This window comes from Poecilia latipinna, unplaced genomic scaffold (assembly GCF_001443285.1).
Source record: "Poecilia latipinna isolate Pla-1442-1.1 unplaced genomic scaffold, P_latipinna-1.0 Scaffold642, whole genome shotgun sequence".
Lineage (NCBI taxonomy): Eukaryota > Metazoa > Chordata > Actinopteri > Cyprinodontiformes > Poeciliidae > Poecilia > Poecilia latipinna.
The window spans coordinates 364,027-369,608 of record NW_015113258.1 but is presented as its reverse complement, the minus strand read 5'-3'; positions in this window follow the sequence as shown (position 1 = coordinate 369,608).

Sequence of the window (5,582 nt, the reverse complement as noted above, 5' to 3'; positions counted from 1 at the left end):
ATGTGAGTAGGTGTATGACAGACAGCCTCATGTTATAGTAACCTCTTTGTATGTGTTGTAGATTTTACATGACAGGCCTGCACTCCACACGCACACGCAGCCCTTTTCACTTGTACTTGTCCCCTCGCCCCCGTGTCACAAACGCTCGCTCGTACCAGAACAGAGCAGGCGTTTGAGCTCTCGCAAGCTGTCCAAACCTTTCATCCTTTGAAGGCCGGTCTCGGTCTTCTCTGCCTTCGCGTTGTACCTGGCTTCTTTTCAAAGCAGCGCACTCTGCTGATGCACCAGCTACTGATGCAACGAGATACTTCAGAGGGAATGGAACTGCGTGGGAGAGAGACTGGTGGCCAAAACCAAAGTTAATACGTGTATGCGCCGCGTGTTTGACGGACTACATCTGCCGTTTAGGTACCATGCTGGCAGACACATGCACTGCAGGGTTAAACCGGGACGCCTCCAGAAAACTTTCTGAGGAATGCCCAGATGAAGGCCTCTGGTAGTGTCTCGATGTTTTTGAAGTCTTACGACTTTGTTTGTCTGTAGATTTATAGGTGGTGGCAGAGCACCACCAATAACCGTCTCATGTGAGACAAGTATTAAAAAATGAGCAGCTAAATCAATTTAAGTCAGAGTGACAGAAAAAATTTTTTACAACAACAAAAAAAAAAACTTAATCTCCTCATTTTGTGACAGAGGTCCCATCATGGTGCAGTTGCATCACAGCAATAAGATCCTGGTTTGAATCCCATTCTGGGCTCTTTCTGTACTGAGTATTCAAGCCTTTACCAGGCATTCATGTGTTCATGTGTGTCTCTGTGTTGCACCGTAATGGACTGGGAGCCCAGCTTGTACCCTCCATCTTGACCACTGACCGCCTACTGACCTCCCCAACAACCCTGACAAGGATAAAGTAGGTACAGCAAATGGATGGCTGGATTTTGCCATAATGAATGACTGAAAATGTTCAATCTTTTTGCCCATTATTTGCCCATCACTGCCTCCAACCTCCATTTCCTGTGCAAATAATTGTCAGTTCTCATCTAAATAATTGCCCAATTAAGTATGAGGAAGGTCTAAAGGCTGGTAAAACAATGCTTCCATCAACCTCTGTGATGTTTTTTGAGATTGAACTTGTTTTAGGATCCACTCCCTTAGTACAAAATGAAGACCCCCCCCCCACCCCCCAGAGAGTTATCAACTACAGATCTGATATTAACTGCTTGTAAATTTATTTTCTTACAAACCCTCACCTAAACTACCCCTTTAATATAATTCAGGTTAAACCTGCCATAGTAGCAAATATGATGCCTGAACAGAGCTAGAAGGCAGTGGGGAAAGCAAACTGGGTTACTGTCTTCATCAAACCATTCATTGCAGCACACCTGGAGCTGTAACATCCCAAACAAGCAATTAGATGTCATTGGAAACCAACAGATGTAGCTTTTTTTTTTTTTGGCTAAATCATGCCTTGGAACGTTGTCAACAGAGCTCTGCCAGAGCTGCTGTTTTATCTCTTTTGTCTTTTGCTGTAGTTGCCTGTTTTTGTTTTTGTTTTGTTTTTTTCCTTTCTGTTGCCTCAATATTTTTGTTTGCAGATGGAATGGGGAAGAGATCATGAGAAGGGTGTTGTTTCTTTTTGTCCTTGCGTCCATGTCCTCCTTACGTAATCCAGCGCACATTCATAATTCAGAGTATTACGGCACAGCATGTCTGTGTGGAAGAACGTGTCGGTGTTAGACGTTCTTTTTAAAGATCCTATAAAAGGAGTTTTTTTTTTGACTGCTCTGTGGCAACAGAAGAAGAGGTTGTCCACAGAAAACACACAAAGTCATATCTCTAGTGTACTTCCTCTTATGGAGGTTATGTTTTGTTTTGGGGTTTTTTTTTTCACTTTTTAATAACCTGCCTGTTGTCATTTAGAAAGACGCTACAAAAGCTCCTTAGCAATTATTACTGAAATTCTGTGGAGAGGTGCAGCTTGAGTGAAAACAGCAGAGTCACCACGACATATGAATAGCAGTCGAGTACGCATATTTATGTATCATTTATCATTTAACCTCCAAATCACCTGTCCGAATTTTGGATGTGGACGTTTGGCTGGATTACTCGGATGAAGCCAAGTTGAACTTAACTGTTAATGATGGTAACTCTTCCATGTAAGGTTTTCTAAAATAGCTTTAAAATATGAACGCAGTTGACTGCCAAAAACAGCAGCTAATGCCTAAAGTTTATGTCACAGGTAGATGTATTTCTCAACAAGGGCTTGTTAGCATCTGCAGTCCACGTTTGAACCTGTGGAAATATTTATTATTGAAAAACACAAGTTGTTCCATCTTGAGGCAGTTTGATTTAATGTAAGTCAATTGAATGTGCTTATTTAGCACTAATAAAATAAAGCAAATCAAGCCGAGCATGTAGACAGTTGCTTACACTGTCCTGCAAATCTGTTTGAGAACATGTTCCAAGCACGAAACTGAGAGGAATAATGTTGTTAGCTTGTGGCGTTTGTAGCGGTTAGCACCAGAACAAAGAGAAAATCCCACTGGTTTCCGGTTTGGAATAAAACAATGCCCAAACTTGACCTCTGACGATTGAGATGAATCGAAAAGACTAGTTGACAGTAGTTGAATCTATTTGTATGTAATAAAAATTGCTTTACTGTTTGCAATGTTTTTGATGATTTACATTAAGAGGTTACAGTATTTTGCAGAATGGATTTTACTGTTGGGGTGGCTCAACAAGAATGGGTGTGCAGATGGGCAGCCTCACCCTGGACTCCATTGCTCCTAAGAAATATAAAACTGAAAAGCAACTTAGCCAAGCTTACACACCTAAGAACAACTTAGAGAGACCAATTGACCTAGAAGTCATGTTTTTGGAGTGTGGAAAAAAGCTGAAGTACCTGGAGAGAACCCTGGCATGCATACAAACTCCATGAAGAAGACCTCCTACCAACTGCACAGCCTGTGTTTTGGAAATATCAAAAGAAATAGTAATTTTTTTTTTGGTGATTAAAAAAGGAGGGAGTGACTTTGACCACAAAGGTTTGTAGGTTCAATCCTTATCTTTTTGTGGAATCTGATTGTTCTTCCTCTCTTCGAACTGCCTCCTACTAATTAGTCTGCCATCTTCTCACAAACCACAGAGAGACAACCAGGTGGATTAGAAACTAGAAATTTCCCCCAGGAATGAACAAGGATTGCATGTTTTTATCTGTCAATCTGTGTTAGCTCTGTGGCCCATTGGCAACACTTCCAGGGCTTTCACCGCCTTCTGTGTAGTGGAGCAAAATCCATCCTTTCCTCATTTATTACTCCCCACCCAATCCCCAAAAAGAAAGATATGAAAGTCACACTTCCCATAAGATGTGTCTGAGTAATTTAACTCAATTTTAAGAATTTAAAAGAGTACATACTACGCAGTGGTTTACTTCTATATTGAGAAATCAATCTTCTTTTTCATGTGAGCCAGTCTTTACAACGTTTTTAGATATTTTTTTAACATTAACTAATTTGTTGTGATCTTCAGGATCTAAGAAAACCCAACATTTTCTTTAGAAAAATGTATAAGCTGAGAAAAAAAATTATTTAGCTGGAGAAAAAATATCTAAGTGCTCAAGTAATTATTTACCAGATTATTCAAGTAGTAAGATGGCTTTAGTTTTACTTTCAGTTTCTATCATTCCTCCTCCCATTGAGTAAAGCACCATTACACAAGCTTATTAGGGTTATTTTATAAAAGAGGGTGCAGGATCATCAAGGCTGATGTTGATTAACAGCATAAAAATGACATGTTGATAAGAAATAGTGTGACAAAAAACAAAATCTGGGATCAGGTTTTTATGACTGTAGTTGTAGTTAATTGTAAATCTCACCAAAAGTAGTTTCATATAAAGTTGTTCAACCTAAAGTGGTGCCGTCTGGTTTGTTCTCATCAATACTGCTAAAATATACTTTCCACTATACACTCATTTAACTGCCAGGAAATGATTTAGCTGCTAGGAAGCAAAAATGCTTCAATGATCAGTTTATAATTCTTGAAGTACATAATCATGACTAAATAAAGTCCCAAACTCCCTCAGTTAGAAAACTATTTTTAACTAAAGTGTCTAATTCTCAGTTTGGCCTCAGCCCGCCATCTTTATTTGATTACTCACCAGTGATCCTGGTTGGTGACACTTTGCATAACACTTTCACCTCCGCGCAGCTGAGGCGGGTTGCAGAGCTTCTCTCCCCGCCCCGCAGGTAACCCTTCTCTCCGAGGAGCCGGACTCTGTCACTCCACGCCTTCGTAATAACTGCTCCTGTGACAGACCGGGGCGGCCCAATGCGAATATACGGTGACGCATCCCTGTCAACCGCTATGTTTACTGAATAACACCTGCCAGACAGCACGAATGACCGGCGTTGCACTCTGAGAGGACTGGAAGAGTTGTGCAAGCAGAGGGTCTGTTTTGAACGCAAAAACAGGTCAGACAGAGAATTAAAAGTACAAAATGTTAAACACAACTAAACATGCATAAACCCAAGAGCGGCGAGTGAAATAAGAAAATGTTAAGTGTCGTGAAGGTGACGCCCTTAAACAGCCGTTAAATGCCTCCGACCCGCTGAGCAATACAAAGAAAAGGATGAACGGTGACATTTAGCCCTCTAAAGTACAGAGTGGGTGGAGGACAGGAAGCAAAGACTCTCTGCTAACCTGATCATCTAAGGACCTGTAATTGTTCGCTGTGTCGCCACATCAGAGGGCCGCTCCGCGCTCTCCCGAGCTTTGTGTGCTTTGGCAACCAAAGGGCCTCGGGCTCACCTTTCAGGCCGACGGCGTCCTTCCGTGGAGTCCAGCGGCTAATGGAGGCCCGGGATGGCAAGTGGTCAAGTCTCACTGTGACCCCCCACGCGGCTCGTCTCATTTCATGCTATTTGCCCTCGTTACCCTTGCCTCGGCGTTAAATGTCAGTGGAAGGATGGACGCCTCTTCTCCGAGAAAGGTCGACCCTGCCATTTAAAGGAGCCTGGAGGAAAACGAGGATGCGGTTTTGAGAAAGGAGAGCAGCAGACACGGGGAGAGGATGTGGCCATGTTGAAAGAGAAGCAGCTTTCCAAAACCCGCAAAGAGCACCACAACAAAACCCTGTGTCAGCACATTAATAATTCCTCACTGTATGCAAGCTAATGTCTACTCCTCTATGTTTACGTTCACGCCAAAATTTAGATCTCCTTTACGTGTTCTGACAAAGTAAACTGTTTGCAGTCTCCTGTTTGCAGTTTCCTGTTCCAAGTTGGAAAACCAGTGGGATTTGCTAATTGGTCCAGTCAGTGACCGGCCATTTTGCTATTAACAATGCAAAATGGCCGGGCGAGCTGCAACTACCTATAGAAGTGACTTACACTCATGTCTTTCAGACACTGTAGCAAGATGTACACTGAAGGGGGTCGCATAGTACAGTGTGTGTGAATTTTGTGAACTTTGTCTTTGGAAATTTCAGTTTTAAGTCAAATATGAACAAATCATCTAACTTCAATCATGCAGTACCTGCCTTTGAAGCGTTCTTATCTTTTTTTTTTTGTTTGTTTGTTTGTTTG